Source organism: Mesoplodon densirostris, chromosome 11, assembly GCF_025265405.1.
Source record: "Mesoplodon densirostris isolate mMesDen1 chromosome 11, mMesDen1 primary haplotype, whole genome shotgun sequence".
NCBI classification, from domain to species: domain Eukaryota; kingdom Metazoa; phylum Chordata; class Mammalia; order Artiodactyla; family Ziphiidae; genus Mesoplodon; species Mesoplodon densirostris.
The window spans coordinates 5,126,723-5,145,383 of record NC_082671.1 but is presented as its reverse complement, the minus strand read 5'-3'; the positions used below and the strand labels follow the sequence as shown (position 1 = coordinate 5,145,383).

General features: G+C 53.6%; 1 protein-coding gene across 1 annotated transcript in view; it reads right to left on the bottom strand.

The window, feature by feature from the left end:
* TSPAN9 (tetraspanin 9) overlaps positions 1-13,060 on the bottom strand; it is a 180,685-nt gene extending 167,625 nt beyond the window's left edge. Inside the window, exons 1-2 of the mRNA XM_060112389.1 lie at positions 12,980-13,060; positions 5,945-6,011 (exon numbers count right to left, since the gene is read on the bottom strand). The gene's annotated coding sequence lies outside the window, so the exon portion shown is untranslated. The remainder of the gene's footprint in view (positions 1-5,944; positions 6,012-12,979) is intronic.
* Positions 13,061-18,661: the final 5,601 nt, after the last annotated feature.

Below are 18,661 nucleotides of genomic sequence, written 5' to 3'. Positions count from 1 at the left end.
ATCCTGCAGGCTGGGTCTTCTTACTCCACCTCTGAGGGTAGGAGGGCATGGGGAGAAAGGCTGGAGCACAGGAGGTGCCCTGTTTGCTGGGCAAGTGAATGAATGAGTTCCCAGCAGAGGCCTGAGTCTAGAGTGACTGGTTGGCTTTCATCGGGACCCTTCACTCACTGACGCACATTCTTCGGAGATGCCATGAAAATTAGCAGCAGGTACTGAGCTTCGGGCAGCTTCCAGAGGGCAGGCAGGCCCCTGCTCTGCTTCCACAGCCCTCGGGCCGGAGGAGCTGTCCATCACGAAGCCCGTGCTCTAGCTCACACACATCCACACAGAATTCATCTGGAATGACACCTCTAAGCCAGCAGGAGGATGAAGCATCCCGCTTTGCCAGTTTCCCTGGGTGACCCATCCGGTCAGAGGGGGCTGAGAAGGGACCGAGCCTGGGCTGTCTTCCAAAGGTCTGTGGCGTCTAGCGCCCAACATTCTAATCCTCCTCCTCCTGGGCCCGTGCAGGGGCTGCACACCCCTGCCCTCCCCCCGCTGCACACACTTGCCTTTGACGTGCCTTTGCCAGTCCTCCCATCAAGAGGGGGCGTCTTTGCCCCAGCCCTGGAGTTCCAGTGGGTCCGGTGACGTGCTCTGACCAAGCGGCAGGTGGATGCTACATTGTGAGACCTCAGAGCCTGCATCTCAAGGGGTCTTGGAGATTCTGTTTTCACTTAAAAGGCAGTTCCCTTGAGAATGAGAAATCATGTGGGGAAGAGAGGCCCAGCCAAGAGCCTACACCAGCCCAACACGTGCCAGAGGGGCTCCTGGGCCATCCAGGCCCTGCAGAGCCACCAGGTGGCTGCCACCGCAGCTCAGGTGATGGGACCGGCTGAGCCCCGCCCAGTGCTATGGGCACCGCTGCGGAAAGACGGCTAAAGAAGTTTCCAGTTAGTGTAACACAATGTTATTTACGGAAATTCATAAGATAATAGGTAGACAGCTGGATGCTAGTCTATCATTAAAATACCTAGAAGAGGGCCTCCCTGGTGGCGCAAGTGGTTGAGAGTCCGCCTGCCGATGCAGGGGATACGGGTTCGTGCCCCGGTTTGGGAGGATCCCATATGCCGCGGAGCGGCTGGGCCCGTGAGCCATGGCCGCTGAGCCTGCGCGTCCGGAGCCTGTGCTCCGCAACGGGGGAGGCCACAACAGTGAGAGGCCCGCATACCGAAAAAAAAAAAAAAAAAAAAAAAAATACCTAGAAGGAATATAAGCCAAAGGACTAACAGCGATTGTCCCCGAGGGGCGGGATTACAGGAGGCTCTCCTTTTCCACCAGTTCTGGAATGCTTGAAGGTTATAAGGAGTTTGCATTATTTTTGCGACAACAACAAAAAAGTACTTTAAAAAAATTCACCCTGGATTCCATGACAAGCTTATTTTTCCGAAAACTCCGTTTTCATCCTGTCATTCCCCTGTCCGGGGACCACCACCAGCTCCCCGCTGCTCGCCTGCTGAGGTCAGTCTCCTCTGGGGGACATTTCAGGTGCCCCAGAGTGAAGAGGCCCCGCCTTGACAGCTGGCGTCTCCCCCTTTCAGCCCAGTCACCGGGCCGCGCCCAGCTTGCCATCCGCCCCTGCATCCCCGTCCCTCAAGGCCCAGCCCCATCTCCCCTGCGTTCCTCCGCCGGTCCTCAGAGAACGGTCCACCCACCCCTGTCCTTGATGGGCCAGTGTCCTGTATTAGTCTCCCTGCACTGTGGGGAATGACTGCCCCTCATAGGAGACATTCACGGACACAGGCCGGCCAGCCACCACCAGCTCCAGCTTCTCGGTCTGCAGTAGGCGAGGGGCGGAGCCCAGACGGTGGTTCCACCCCGATTCCCTCTCTGCTGTCCACAGCCTGCATGGTGGGGGGTGGCCCTGGACTGGCACTTCCTCCCCACCCAGCCCATCTCAGCGGCAAGCAAGTGGGAGCCCCTTTGCCATGGCTGCTAATGCAGAGTGACTCTGGCCTGGGGATGCTCCGAGAGATTCCCCTCCCCACCCTCTGGTCCTATGTGCTGCATCCAGAGCCAAACTCTGGCTTCAAACCTAATTGCCTTCCTGGGGGACCCAACAGCTCTTCCTCACTCAGGATTCTGCAATCTGCATGTCTGGATTTTAAACAAAGCTGTTTAGAATCTTCCAGGATGGGACAAGTGGAAAATTGCAAGCCCAGACATCTACCTCACTTTCTCTAAAACAACATGTGTCATTCTACGTGTGCCCATCCCCCCATTCCCGTCCAGCCCGGCACGCTGCTCCTCTGAGCCCTTCTACAGGGTGGGGACTCGCCGGGGCAGGATGTATCCTCTCTGCCCCCCACGCCCCCGGGGCTTGCTGGAGAGCATCGGGCCGAAGCCTCAGCCTCCACACTGGGGCAGGCGGCCGGGTTCTGTGTTCGTTTCACACTCCCCTCTGAGGAGGGGGCATTCACGTCCCAGGTACGTACTGACCCGTTGAAAGGGCTCAGGTGGGCCTCTTAGCTGAGAGAACAATGTGGGAGAACTCCCCCCTACACAAACTTGCTAGGACAAGCACACACATACTCACCGCCACACACACGCACTAGTGCATGGCCACACCCTGTTCCAACCTTGCTCTGAGCATCCCCCTGAGACCGCTCCCCTCATCTGTCGGTCCACTGTTCTCAGAGGCCCGTTCCTACCCCTGGCCCTCTCCCTGAACCTGACACCCTTTCCTCCCTGGGGGTAAGAGGAGCACAGGATGTGCTGGAATGCAGCACAGGTACTGGGTCGCCGCCCGCCGGGGCTCTAGAAGGCTGGCCCAGGCGGAGCGGGACGTTGTTCAGGTTTTACAATAATTTGCTCGCTCTAGTGTTTCTTGTTCACCTGAGGAAGGGCATTTTTGGACTCCGCACAAAGGTGCTGTGAGGGTTGGCAGCGGCCCTGAGCTGCCAAGGCCAAGGCCAGGAACACGCCAAGACACTACACGGGAGGCTGCGGGACCCTCGGCCTTCCTGCAGTGACGGCCAAGCCTCCCCAACAAGAGGGAGGTTCCAGGGCACTGACTGAGCTGCCTGACTCTCCAGGCCCCCTGGATGGTCCTCCACCCCCATCCTTTCCTGTTTCCAGCACAAGGTCAGATATTTTAACAAATGCTGACGCTGGGTGTAGAAATGATCACGAGGCTCTTGGAAAGTAAGCAAGTATTCAAAGTGCAATAAATTTCCAGGCACTGGAAGGGGAGTGGGGAGGAAGGCAGAGCGGGGAGCGGGTGGTAAACTCAAAAGCACAGGTAGTATTAAACGACAGACACTCAAAAACCATCTACACGTGGCTGCCGAGTGGGGCCCAAAGCGCCGCACTGACCGGTGAGCCCCCAGACACGCTCCTTCCGGCCGCCCCTTCCGGGAGCCCGGCCACTGCGGGCTGAGTTTGGGTTGTGGTTTTTGGTTCGAGGGGAGGGCGGGTGGAAGCCGGCCTCCACCAGGCAGATATTCTCATTTCACCGGGCTGGGGCTCTGACGGGAGCTGAAATTATGAACTCGTTAGGCTCGGGTCCAGCGATGGGGCCTCTCACTCTCAAGTGCGTGGGGCTGGGGGGCAGGAGGCAGGCAAAATGAAAGGGGCGGCAGAGACCCTGCCGCTAACCAGACCGGCACGCGTCTCTGTGGACAATCTCCGCCCCCCGCCCGGCTTCCGTCAGGACCCAGAGCACCGGTTCACTCATGAACCTCACCCCTCCCTCCTCCGTGCACCTCGAGGCCAGGGGCACAGGAGGTTCTTGTGAGAGGAGGGCAGTGGGGAGGCCCCCAGACTGGAAGCGGAGACCCAGGCAGGCCTTCGTCCACTCAGAAACCACGTTCACCAGCGCGAGAAGGCATCTGAGCAATGGCGGGGAGGAGACAGGCCTAAAGAACCAACCAGCCTGTCACAGGGGACCTAACCAGGCAGAGGTGGGACGAGAAGCTCCACCGGCAGCTGGTCACCATCCCAGAGGCGCAAGCGCAGGACAAGAAACGGCCAAACCAGAGGCAGTGAAGGCCAAGGCCTTCGGAGAGGATAAACTTCCTGTCCAGAAAGGCCTTCACGCAGGTCTCCCTCACTTTGCCTTCAAACAGACGCACAGGAGGACAGTCGTCTGGCTAGAAAGGGCTGGTGATGCAGGCCCATCTGAGGCCCCCCAGGGCGGGCCCCGTGGATCTCTGTGACGGGGTGGGACGTGCCATGAGCCGCGAGGACCCTCACCCGCTTGTCCTCAAGTCCCTCCTCCCTGCCACCTGATTTTCAGCAGACCGGTTTCCCTCGTCCTGGCCTCGTGCCTGGCTGCACAGCCAGTCCTCACGTAGGCGGTGCCCCAAATCCCAGGGCAGCAAGATTGAAAGCAGACACCCCCCCAAGCCCCGGGGGGAGGGGGGAAGACTTAAAATGGGAGCCCTGCATCCCAGCTGCAGCAGACTCCAGACTCCAGGAGGGATGGGGAGCGGATTCCTTGCCGCAGGTCTGCTGCGCAGGGCAGGGGCAGTGGGAATCAGACAGCCCGGGTGTGAGCCGCTGCTCTCCTGGCAATGAAGACGCGGCCTGAGGCAAGTCTCTGACCTGCACTCCACCTTCACTGCTGCCACCGTGAAACGGGGGAAACGACAGCTACCTCACAGGGCTCTCAAGAAAGCTACATGAGAGTTAAATTAAGATTTAATACGATTTAAATTAAATTAGTTGTGGACATACGTAAAGAGTCTGAAACTGTGGCCAATGATGACGATGACAAATATGAATCCTGGCATCTGAGTATCATGTGCAAAGCACGGCAGGCCGGTCACAGGTCTGCAGCCACTCCCGGGACTCCAAATAATCTCTGCTGGGACTCAGACTTTGTTTTTTCTTTTTGGCAAGAAAAGCTACCAGCCAGCACCCTCCTCACCACACCACCCCACCACCGCGCAGCTGGGTTCTTGGAAGGTAAGAGATTTACAGATCACCCCCCCGGGAGGAAGCCACAGGATAAAACACACATCAATTAAAACATTAAAAGACCCAGGTCTGGGCTTCCCTGGTGGCGCAGTGGTTAAGAATCTGCTGCCAATGCAGGGGACACGGGTTCGAGCCCTGGTCTGGGAAGATCCCACATGCTGCGGAGCAACTGGGCCCGTGAGCCACAACTACTGAGCCTGTGCTCCACAACAGGAGAGGCCGTGACAGTGAGAGGCCCGCGCACCGCGATGAAGAGTGGCCCCCGCTCGCCACAACTGGAGAAAGCCCTCGCACAGAAATGAAGACCCAACACAGCCAAAAATAAATACATAAATTTTAAAAGACCCAGGTCTGTACGCAGCACCCCCGGAACCTGAATCAGCACCATCCACACCAGCGACCTGGGTAGCTCCTGCCCAGCTCCAGCTCCACAGGGGCCTCGACGCACAGGTGCTAGGAACGACGACGCTACCAGCAAGACCCCTGGAGCCTGCAGGAGCAGAGATGAGGACCCCCAGCGAGCATCCCGGCAGAGGGTGCCCACCACCGGAGGGCCAGGGGCATTCCTGCAGCAGCCAGGATAGAGGAACAGACACAGGTGGGATGGGTCTGATTCCCACAGATTCTTTTCTGGCCGGCTGGTGGGAGGAGACAGGAAACAGGAAGTTACAGGCCTCTCCTGCTTCCCTAGGCTCCCTCCCTACAGTAAGGGTGGTCAGGAAAGAAATTAAGAATACTGCCAGCCACCATTCAGAAACAGTGGGGAGGAGGGAAATCTCTCCCGGCTCCCAAAGCCCCATTTAAGGGGCTTATCAATTCAAAGTCGAGAGCTGGGGCAGAGAGAAGCTAGAAAATGTCAACATCCCGCTCCATCCTCCCTCCCCAAGCCACAGTGAAAGGGCAAGAGAGACTCTGGCTTTAGACAGTTTATGACACGCAGACTTTCAGAGGTCCCAGCACACAGTGGACCCGGACCAGCACTGACCTGTTTTCCTTGAATTTCCTGTGAACACCTTGGCTGCTGACAGATCAGAGAAGATCCAAGGATATTCCTGCAGGAAAATAAATGAAACATTAGGTCATCACTTCGCTGTGAAGCCACGCCAGGGTGAATTCTGTCCAGCAATGGCCACTCTTTGGGCTGCAGTCTCCCATCGAGAACCCATTCATTCAACAGCTGGAGAAGGCCAGAAAGGGCAAACGGACTCCAGCTGCTGTGCCAGTCCACTCAGCTGGTGGTGGGTGCTACAGCATGATGACAGAGACCAAGCCCTGGCTCGATGGGAAAGACAGCCATGATCGACTAGTGATGTCTGCTACGGGTCATTCTAACAGTAAGAGTATCCGCGCCAGGTATTTGCCATCCCTGGGGTAGACCCTTGGCATCCAGGGATTTAACATTTGTAATTTTGACCACTCACAGTGAGACAAAGTTTCAAGATATTTAAAAGTGTGTAAATTTACTGAGATGTGAGTTTGATTCACACAAGTCAAAGGAATAGACAACTGAGGCTGAGGTAAAGGAATAGACAACTTTCTTGTTTCTATCTCTGCCACATCTAAAGTTACTCTGAGGAGCAATAAAAACTTGGTGGGAAATGGCCATCAAGTGAGAGATAAAATTGTAGCAGAAGTTGAAAGGGTAGTTAATTTGGGGTGTGAAGATATATACAGGAAACATTTGGCTCTCTGCGGAAACATGACTCCAGAGACAGCCAGGTCCCTGTACAAATACTGCCGTGGATGCAAACTTGGGATTCTAGAAGGTGTAAGATTCAGTTCTTTTTTTTTTTTTTTTTGGTGGGGGGGGCAAATGGGCACTTTTTAAATTGCGATATAACTGGCATATCACATATTAGTTTCAACATAAGGATTGGATATTTGTACATATTGCAAAATGATCACCACAAGAAGTCTAGTTAACATCCATCACCACACAGTTACAAAATGTCTTTCTTGGGATGAGAACTTTTACGATCTGACTCTCTCAGCAACTTTTTTTTAAAAATATATTTATTTATTTATTTTTGGCCACATTGGGTCTTTGTTGCTGCGCGTAGGCTTTCTCTAGTTGCGGCGAGCAGGGGCTACTCTTCGTTGCAGTGAGCCGGCTTCTCATTGTCGTGGCTTCTCTTGTTGCAGAGCACGGGCTCTAGGCACGTTGGCTTCAGTAGTTGTGGCTCGCGGGCTCTAGAGTGCAGGCTCAGTAGGTGTGGTGCACAGGCTTAGTTGTTCCACGGCATGCGGGATCTTCCCGGACCAGGGCTCGAACCCGTGTCCCCTGCATTGGCAGGTGGATTCTTAACCATTGCGCCACCGGGGAAGGCCTCAGCAACTTTCAACTTCTAACACAGTCTGACTGATTACTCCAGTCACCACACTGTACGTTCCCCATGACGAGATGTGTTTCTTGCGGGCTTCCCTGGTGGCGCAGTGGTTGAGAATCCACCTGCCAATGCAGGGGACACAGGCTCGAGCCCTGGTCCGGGAAGATCCCACATGCCGCGGAGCGACTAAGCCCGTGCCCCGCAGCTACTGAGCCTGCACTCTAGAGCCCACGAGCCACAACTACTGAGCTCACATGCCACAACTACTGAAGCGCGCGCACCTAGAGCCCGTGCTCTGCAACAAGAGAAGCCACCGCAATGAGAAGCCCGCGCAGCAACAAAGACCCGACACAGCCAAAAATAAATAAATAAAATAAATAAATTTTAAAAATAAAATAAATTGTCGATTAAAACAAAAAACGACGCGTTTCTTGAGAACGTCCGGGTCCACGCTGAGCCTATTTTGTGCCCCTTGGAGATGAGTGAGGGGCCAAGGAGAACACAGGGGCAAAGAGAATCTATGCCCTGAGGGGCTTCCAATCTTTTGGAGGAGCGATGATGCCGCCCTGAAAAGAGCAAATGGCCCTGCATCCTCACCGTCACCCAGCCCAGAATCCCCTCCAGTCCCCCTGCATCGTTTCCTCACCACCCCATCCCGTCAATCCACTGATGGTCTCAATCCTACTTCCAAAATGTCTCAGGTTTGGTCCTCACAGCTCCCCAGCCACTCTCCCCACCATGATTTCCTCCCTTCACAGACCCCATACTCGCCGTCCACAGGCCTAGCCCTGCTTCTGCGACCCCTACTCAAAAACCGGCAAGGGGGCTTCCCTAGTGGCGCAGTGGTTGAGAGTCTGCCTGCCAATGCAGGGGACACGGGTTAGTGTCCCAGTCTGGGAAGATCCCACATGCCGCGGAGCGGCTGGGCCCACGAGCCATGGCCGCTGAGCCTGCGCGTCCAGAACCTGTGCTCTGCAACGGGAGAGGCCACAACAGTGAGAGGCCTGAGTACCGCAAAAACAAAAACAAAAAACAAAACAAAACAAAACCCGGCAAGGTTCCCAGGCCCCCCAAGGTTAACCGCAGTCCCCCCAGCACCAGCAGGCAGCGCATGGGAGACACTTAATTTCAATGCATGGATGGAGGAAATTCCTTGGCTGGACATTTGAAGCCACCCATAATATGGTCACTGTCTACCTGTCCAGCCTTTTGTCTCTCTGGTTCCCCCCACACAACCCGCTCATTGGCCCAACTGAGCTATTCCAAACCCCAGCACTTTCTCAGTGCCATTCCTCAGGCTGACCTTTCTTCCCTTCTGTAGAAATGCAAGCCACACTTCAAAGTTCGCATCAAACACCACCTGCTGCACGAGGTGGTCCTCTAGCATCAGGGTGATTTATCCCCCTGTTTGAAACCACATTCTACTCTCATAAGCTATTCACCTTATATTTTTAATTGTCTTTTTTTTGTGGGGGGGCCACACCACGTGGCATGCGGCATCTTAGTTCCCTGACCAGGGATTGAACCCATGCGCCTTGCAGTGGAAGCGCAGATTCTTAACCAGTGGACCACCAGGGAAGTCCCTGAATTGTCATTTTTTGAAGCCCTTTCTTAACGCTTTACTGTGTTTTATGCTCCATGAAGACAAGGACATTTACCATTTTCATTTTTGCATCATCAGAACTCAGCGCAGACTCTTGTACTAAGATATACATACTAAAGGATCACCCCAGGCAGTGCAGAAAAGCCAGGAGAGATGAAGACATAAAATGCCAAAGGGGTTCCAAGGAAAAGGAGGTTCTTTGGGGATGGGTGGCCAGGGAAGGCTCCAAGAAGGAGCTCAGACATGAGTAGGATCTTCAAAAGAGGGGAAGGAGGGAGGGAGGAGGAGCATTTCAGGAAGGTGGAACAGTATGAACTAAGGGACAAAGAAGGAACGAGCGAAGCATGCTCGGAGATGAGTCTGGCTGGCACCGGGGGTCCCTGGGGGAAGGGGAGTGGGAGGTAAGGTTAGACAGGCCGGCCGGGATGGGTAGGGAGGATGTGGAGGGCCAGGCTAAGGCACCTGGATGAGATCCATTCCCTCGGTCCATGGGATGCCCACCGCAGCAGGCCTGGGCCTTAATGGTAGAGGAAGTCCTATCCCCTCTTGTTAGTCTAGCCTCCAGCTAGGTTATAAATAACAGGCACCGTTTACTGAACACCTGCTGTGTCTGAGGCCCTAAGCTATGTGCTTCACATACATTATCTCACTGCTCCTTCCAACAGCCTTGAGAGCTCAGTATTGTTATCCTTGTTTTGCAAGCAGGAAACGAAAGCTCAAAGAGGTGAAGGCCCTTGCCCAGGCCTCAGCTGCTCGCTCTTTTTTTTTTTTAAGTAATAAAAACTTTAATTAGCATTTATTATCTTCTAAAATCCATGGTTAGTTTCTTGCATATACTAACCAATTTAATCCTTATCTCTCTATAAAGTATGTACCACAATATGTACATTTTACGGTTTGGGAAATTGAGATGTAGAGAAGTTAAGTAACTTAACCAAAGCCATCCTCTAATAAATGGTGAGATGAGAATCTAAAGGAAAGCATCCTGCTGTTTGTAACTCATGACCACTGCCTAGTCTCACCTGCTCACTCTTTTACTGAACAATACGGCCGGTGCTAGAGGGCCCGTGCTGGAGTTACATTCACAGGGGTGAGGACTGGCACTCTGGTCAGCTACCCAGACTCGCCTTATTCACACCTCAAGGGCAACATTAATTAAGGACATAGTAGGAGCTTAATAAAGCACACGAAGTAGAATGGAGGTTGCCAGGGGCTGGGGGGAGGGGGAAATGGGGAGTTGTTTAATGGGTGTACAGCTTCAGTTTTGCAGACGAAAAAATTCTGGAGATCTGTTGCAGAACAATGTGAATATACTTCATGCAACCGAACTGTACGTTTAAAAACGGTTATGATGGTCATTTGTGTCATGTGTTTTTTTGCCACAATTAAAAATAACAAATAGGAATTCCCTGTGGCGCAGTGGTTAAGAATCCACCTGCCAATGCAGGGGACACGGGTTCGAGCCCTGGTCCGGGAAGATCCCATATGCCGCAGAGCAACTAAGCCCATGCACCACAACTACTGAGCCTGTGCTCTAGAGTCCACGAGCTACAACTACTGAGCCCGCGTGCCACAACTACTGAAACCTGTGCGCCTAGAGCCCATGCTCCGCAACAAGAGAAGCCACCACAGTGAGCAGCCCGTGCACCACAATGAAGAGTAGCCCCCGCCCGCCGCAACTAGTGAAAGCCCATGCACAGTAACAAAGACCTAATGCAGCAAAAAATAAATAAATTTATTTTAAAAAAATAACAAATAAATAAAGTACCCTTATTAACTGACTGATTGGCTGCTGATAGCATTGTACACTGTTAAGATATCCAATGCTGAAAGAGACTCTAGAAATTTGTGTGTGTGTGTGTGGTACGCGGGCCTCTCACTGTTGTGGCCTCTCCCGCTGCAGAGCACAGGCTCCGGACGCGCAGGCTCAGCGGCCATGGCTCACGGTCCCAGCCGCTCCGCGGCATGTGGGATCTTCCCGGACCGGGGCACGAACCCACGTCCCCTGCATCGGCAGGCGGACTCTCAACCACTGCGCCACCAGGGAAGCCCCTAGAAATATTTTAACCCAATAACCCTCCAAAACAGAGAGCTGGTGAGTGGAGGTAACTTGCCCAGGGTTAGGTGATGTTAGGACTAAGGTCGGAGCCTAGGTCTCCCAGGCTCAGCAGTAAAGAACAGCAGAGGCAGCTGGGCGTAGTAGAAAACACAGCATAAGAGGTCAGAAGCCATGGGTTCAAGCTCTGCTTCTTCCACTTATGAGTTCTGTGACCTCAGAGAAGTCATTTATTCTTTCTTAGCCTCATTTTCCTAAACTATATGGAGACAATTAAAAATAACACATGCTTTACAACATTATGTGCGAATCAAAGAAAATTATATACAGCTAAAGTGCAGAGAAAGCACTTGGCCAACTACACATTATTTATTTATACTTTTTGGCTGCACAGCACAGCTTATGGGACCTTAGTTTCCCCCCTCCAGGGATCCAACCCACGCCCTCAGCAATGAAAGCGCGGAGTCATAACCACTGGACCACCGGGAAATCCCCTACAAATTACTTTATAAACACTAGTTACTGTTTTTCATATTAACTATCTGTTTATAGATTGAAAGATTAAAATCTGAATAAGTCAGACCAAAAAAACTCCCTCTCCATTCCAGTCCACTCTCAGCCGTTCCAGGCCTTGCACACAGCAAGTCTTCAATGAGTGAGTGTAGAACTGAATTACTCTTCAAGTTTTATCCACCTCAACCCTCTTCCTACCCTCACCCCACAACCCACAGCTCAGCTGCAACAGCCCTGCCAGGACCAGGCGGAGGGTAGGAAGCCAGTGTGAACCTCTGCCTCCCTGGCTGCATTCCTTAGCTAAATATAAATGATTTGTCCAGTCCATCGTTTGAAATTGTCCATAATACCTCTCCTCCCCTTCCCATTACTTAGGGTGACAAGCTGACTGCACATCTTTATAGCAGAACATACATACAAAACATTCTCTATGGCTATTTTCAGCAAAGAGAGGGAAGCTGGCTGGTATACAGGCATCAGAGCATGAGTCCTCAGTTTTCTCCACTAGTCCAGGAAAGCTTCCTGGAGGAGGATACCTGAGTCACCCCAGGGAAGGGGACAGCTGCCTGTCAGAAGGGCATCCTGACATAATGAGTTTGGTTCTCCGAACCAAAGAAAGGTGAACTGCTGCGGTCTTATCCTTGTTTGGGGGATGGGGAGGAAAGATCTACCCAGCCCGGGGGATCCCATACTACCCCAGTGCTTCAAACCTCCCCAGACACTACAGGCATTTGGGAAAGAGGTTGAGAAGGGACCAGTATCTTTTTCAAAAACAGGCGATCCAAGACTCCAGTTCTGAAATACACGAGTACAAATACGGCTCTCAGTAAGGAGGCAGTTTCTTGTTTGGACTTTTTCTTTCTTTTTTTTTTTTTAACCACAACAAAGTTTTTTAAAGTCCCAAACTTGGATGCACAGATGGACTACATCTCGGACCTCGGGGCGTGCCAAAGCCCTGTCACTCTGCGTACCGATCTGCCAGCGGTGGCTCAAGGAGTGGTCGGGGTGCCGGGGGGCTGCAGTTAGTATCCCAGCCCTGCCCGAGCCCCCGGCCCTGCCTGGGGGCGCTGTATGGACCTCCCCCAGCCGGTCCACTGGCTCACACAGTCAGAAACCCTTGACAGCTCCGGGGCTCCCCCTTTCTGCTGCATCCGACAGACCCCCATCCCTTCGCCTGGGATTCCGCCGTCCACTCCCGCAGCCGCATTTCCAAAAGGTCTTCCTCGAAACCTCTCCCCTTGCAGACCCCTCTTCGCCCCGCTACCGGGCACCGCGCACACCGTCCCCTTCGGGCCTCCCGCCCCCTCACAGGGCGCTGACCCCACCCCTCCCTCAGCTCGCCCACTGCCGCCCCCCGACACCCCTCCCAGGGGCGCCCCGGGCCGCTCGCCCCTCCGGGGACCGGGTCGGGGGCTTGCGGGCCCGCGGGCCCGCCTCCAGCCGGCCGGGGCCCGTAACCCCGCACGCTCCCGAGCCTTCGGCTCGCGGCCCGCCGCCCCACCCGCCCCGGGCCGCACTCACCGAGCTCCCAGGAATGCGGGGTCCAGCTCTCTCGCGCTCGCGCGCCGCCGCCGCCACAGCAGCAGCCAGCGGAAACAGGGGGCGGGGCCTGCCCTGGACCGCGAGGCCGCGGGGCGGGGCGAGGCCGCGGGGCGGGGCGAGGCCGCGGGGCGGGGCGAGGCCGCGGGGCGGGGCGAGGCCGCGGGGCGGGGCGAGGCCGCGGGGCGGGGCGAGGCCGCGGGGCGGGGCCGGGCCGGGAACTGGGAGGCTGTGGGGGCCTGATCCGCCGCGCGAGGGGTTGGGGCGGGGACTAAAGCCGGGAGCTGGCGTGGGCACTGCGGGCGGGACATCGGGTAGGGAAGGGGTCTGCGAGGCTGAGGACGGGGACTGGGGCCGGGGGCCTCCAGCACGCCCTGGCCGGATCCCCAGTGTTGGAGCTGGAGGGACCCACGGGCAGGCCAGGGCCGTGCTGGGCGCGGGCGTCCCGGGCCAGATGTGGCTGCCCTCCGGAAGCCCTCCTCCCTCCCCGCCGCCTGGATCGGCCGCTCCTCCGGGGCGCTGGTACGACCCCTGCCCCTGCCCCAGGGGCTAGAGCCGCAGCAGGACCAGAGTGTCTGGGGTGGTCAGGGCCTGGGAGTTCGCACCCCTGCTCTCGGCGACCAGACACAGGCCCAAAGCCGTCCGGTCCCGGCCAGGGTCGCAGCCTTGCCTCTGTGGCCTCCCACCTGCCCGCACACCTAGGCAGGCCTTCCCTGGCTGTGTATTAGGGACCGCCTGCCCGGAGAGGCTGTTGGAGGACCCGCTGTCCACCTCCCTAGAGTAACGGCCTCCAAGTGCTGATAAAGGGCACCTGCGTCCGGAGGACCTGAACTGCAGTGGGACAAACTCAGGTTACGCGTCTCCCGCCCAGGGCTTCCTATAGGCCTTCCTTTCTGGGACTGGACTCTCTTCCAAAGTGACCACTGAACAGCCACCTCTCCTCTGCTTCATTACTGTCATGGAAATGTGTTCTGTGCTTCCCACCTGCACCATCCTGCACTAAGTATGATTTGAGACAAAGTTTTTTAACCTGACTAATCACCAGGGTCCCCTTGTCCTTTCCCAGTTGGATGGCAGTTTCTGCTCATCTCTTGGGCCCCCTCCTCTCATACACACACAATCTTGTTTTTGTCTATTAGACTTAACCCAATAATCCACCCCCTCTGACTCCCCTTTCTTTCCTTCCAACCCTTCTCCAATGCCCCCCATAAAGTCTTCCCAGGCTGACCCCCTCTACCCCCAAGCCCCATTCTCTCCAGTCACTGTGGAGCCCTTACCATATGCAGCTAACCCTGCCCAGCTTCCAGAAGAGGAAAGTGAGACCCAGAGAAGGAAAGGGATTTGCTTGTGATGTCCGCTCTGGGAGTCATCTTACTGTAAAAACACTGGGAGGCAGCCTCACGTGGTAGGACAGGGCTTTGGAGCCAACCAGACCTGGGACTGAACTCTGGCTCTGCCTCTTATGGGCTGTGACCTCTCCAGGCCTCAGTTTCCTCACCTGTGAAATGGGGTTTCATAATACCAATCCCACAGGGTTGATGGGATGGCCAAGATGACTGAGGCAAAAGCACAGCATTTGATGCATGGTGGGTGCAAACATTAGCCTCTCCCTGCCCTTTAATGGGAGATAAGCAAATCTGAAATAATAGGACAATGGAGCTTTAGGGTTGGAAGAAACCTTAGAAGAATCCCCTCAATAGAGTCACAGATGTAGAAAATAAACTTATGGTTACCAGGGAAAAAGGTGGGGGGAGAGGGATAAATTGGGAGATTGGGATTGACATATACACACTACTATATATAAAATAGATAATCAACAAGGACCTACCGTATAGCACAGGGAACTCTGCTCAGTACTCTGTAATGACCTATATGGGAATAGAATCTAAAAAAGAGTGGATATATGTAAATGTATAACTGAATCACTTTGCTGTAGACCTGAAACTAACACAACACTGTAAATCAACTATATTTCAAGAAAATTTTTTTAAAAAGAAGAAGAAGAATCCCCTCAGCAATAACCCCGAAAGTGGCCACACAGCTCACCCTCCTTCGACACATCCAGAGATGGAGGGCTCGTGCCTCTGAAGGGGTCTACAGCTGGGAGAAAAGCCATAGAGGATAAGGAAGTATTCAACATAGAGCAGGGCAAGGTGCCTCGAGGTCTGTGGGGCAGACACATTCCCACCATGTCCACCAAGGACAAACTCAAACAAATGACCTGACAAGGAGGCAGGACACTCTTAGGGCAGAAAGACACCTGTGGGAGTTAAGACACCCCCCTAAGCACAATGTCACAGTTTACTGTACTGGGCTCCTTAGGAGTTTCTGTCCTGAGGATGCTGAAAATGATGAGGAAAACCCCCCCATCGATGGGGTGTCCATGTCCAGGATCTTGGGGTACATCCCATGTACTCCTCTTGTCCTGGCACCGTTATTAATGGCCCCCCTTTCACTCACAAAAGATCTTGGTTTGGACAATAAATGACATGTCACATTAACTCTGGACAAGGGCAGCACTCCCAAGAGCTTCTTCCAACCCTGGACGTCAGCAATTCTGCTGGAATTTCTGGATCCCCAGAGACTTCAAGAGAGAGTGTGTTCGTTTATATCCCCTTGAAATCACCAAATCAAATCAAAAATGATAATAAGCAAAAAGTCAAGCTAAGGGACAGGCAGGACCTGCTGAATTGCGACACCTAGTGGGGAGACTTCGCAGTGCTGGTGGCTGGGTTTGGGGGACACTCCATGTTTGGCCGTTGGTCTCTTCACGTCAGCTCGTAAGGCAAAGAACACCAGCTAACATTCGCCAAGTGCTGTGTGCCAGGCACGGTTCTAAGTCCTTCACGTGTCCTGATTCGTTGAATCCTCATAACAGCTCCATGATGTAGGGGCTGCCGTCATCCTTCCACTTTACAGAGGAGGAAAGTGAGGCTCAGAAGGGTTAGGTAATGTCCTCCAGGTCATTTAGCTAGGAAATGGGCACAGGACTGTCTCCTCATCCAGTTTCCATCAGGTAGATGCTACTTCAGAAGTACCTCCCATCTAAGATGACTTCAACCACCCCTCTGACATGGAGATGATACAAAGGGACAGTAAGAGGCAGAGTGTAGGGACTTCCCTGGTGGTCCAGTGGTTAAGACTTCGCCTTACAATGCAGGGGGTGCGGGTTCGATCCCTGGTCAGGGAGCTAAGATCCCACATGCGTCGAGGCCAAAAAACCAAAACTTAAAACAGAAGCAACATTGTAAAAAATTCAATAAAGACTTAAAAAAAGAGGGCCTCCCTGGTGGCGCAGTGGTTGAGAGTCCGCCTGCCGATGCAGGGGATACGGGTTCATGCCTCAGTCCGGGAAGATCCCACATGCTGTGGAGCGGCTGGGCCCGTGAGCCATGGCCGCTGAGCCTGTGCATCCGGAGCCTGTGCTCCGCAACGGGAGAGGCCACAACAGTGAGAGGCCCGCGTACCACAAAAAAAAAAAAAAAAGACTTAAAAAAAGAAAGAGGCAGAGAGTACCAGGAGGTCTATTTCCACATCTACCAGGAAAGAGTGGTAGTTTCTGCATCTACCAGGGATTAAAATCAGGGCATTAAACCGGACAACAAGAAAACGTATCATCAACCATCCATTAAATGCACAGTGGAGCTGCTCATTTAAAGAAACACTTTCCAGCATGAAAAATGAAACAGCTTCTTCCCTCCCCATCCCCTTCAACAACATTTGCTCATGAAATGTGAAGAGTGGTTACTGGTCACTGCAGCCTGCCAGCTGCCCCCAGGGGGCCCAAACCGAAACCTCCCAAAGTTCTTACAGTGAGGAAGGCAGAAGTGACCAAAGACTTTCTTCTGCTTCCTTTTCACGCTCTCTCTTGTAAAGAATGCAGATCGTCCCCAGGGCACCTCCTTCCTTCAACTTCTTTCTCTTCCAAAGCTAAAGAGAGGCAGGGGTGGTAGGACTGAGGGAGCCTTAGAACACAGGCGTCTGGTACGAGCCTTTGTTAGAAGGTTGCCAGGTGATATTTGGGGCATGCTTATTCTAACTGAAATATTCATCACTTATTTGAAATTTCGTTGTTTAACTGAGTGTCCTGTATTTTTAACTGCTGAATCTGGCAACTCTACTTTGTTATTGATTGTCGCTGAAGCAGTTAGAAAACATAGACAGTCAGAGGTCTGCGAACTTCTTCTGTAAAGGGCCAGATACTAAATATTTTAGGCTTTGCAGGCCATACGGTCTCTGCTGCAAGTACCCAACTCTTCCACTGTAGTTCGAAACTCAGCCGTAGACAACACAGAGTGAGCGAGCGTGACTGTGTCCCACTAAAGCTTTATTTACAAAAACAGGCATCAGGCCATAGTTTGCCAACCCTTGGACCAAATTAGGGCCTTCAGACTCCGGGCTATCTTCAGATGTGTAGTAGGGGCGAGAGTGGCTTGGATCCGAGTTCTCAGGCGTGAAAAACTGAAAGAGACTGACCAAAATCACTAGCGTAAAATATACACGTAATTCGGAGTGGGTACGCACACAGGCATGTGTGACCCAAGGTGGGTCGGTGCCTGCAGAAAGCATGCACTTCTAGAGCAGGGTTGGTCTGGAGCTGCCTAGGTTCTACAAAGTCTCGGTCAGCCCCTGTGCGAAGAAGTGCAGCTTCTCTGCTGGAATTCCTGGTGGTCAGCATGTACTCTGTAAAGACAGAAAGGCACAGGCAACACTGTGAAATCAGACAGAAGGTAGAGAGGCCAAGAAAAATAGATCACTCCTGCAGAAGGCCTTCAGGTGAGCTAAAGCTGTTTGCATTTGCCCACCTGATGTGGCGTACTGAGAAGCACATGGTAACTGTCCGCCAGTGTGTGTGTGTGTGTGTGTGTGTGTGTGTGTGTGTGTGCGTGCACGCATGCGCCACATGGACACCAGCTATCTGAACAGTGTGAGAAGCACCCGAGGGACTTGCTGGTTTGTTGGAATCAATAAATGTAACAGTAATAGCCATGCATTTGTATGGCCACATTTGTATCAATTTTCTTAATGATCTTCGAGTAGTTCTGTATGCTTTCCAAGGACAATTCCACGATTTAAAACCACACTTTAAATTCTGCCCTGCAGACCACAATCACATGTGAAAGGACTGTCCAGTTAAAAGCATTAAACCCAAACGTGAATTGGCCACAGCACAGGAAATGTAATGTGTCTGGGACAAGGGAGTTGTGGAGGTCACAGTGCAGGGTTAGGGCAAAGCATCACATAGGCAGCAGACTATGCTGGGTCACACGAAGGATTTTGACGTGCAGGTATGTCTGAAGATGAGTAAGTCATCATTGAAGCCTTTCAGACAGGATCAGATTTGCATTTTGAGACTTTCCCTCTGGCTGGAGGGGAGCAAGAGGCTTTAGCAGTGGTCTAGGCACGAGGTGAAGTTAGCTTGGTCCAGTTGGTGGTGGTAACAAAGGAGGGATGTGGATAGACTTGAGAGAGACTTTGAGAGAGGCAGAAAGCGACATGCACAGAGTGGATCTGAAGGACTGGGGGTGGTGGGGGGGGAAGCTGTCGAGAATGACTGTCAGGTTTCTGGCCAGCCTCACAGGACGGTGCCACGTGCCACAACTACTGAAGCCCACGCGCTTAGAGCCCGTGCTCCGCAACAAGAGAAGCCACCGCAGTGAGAAG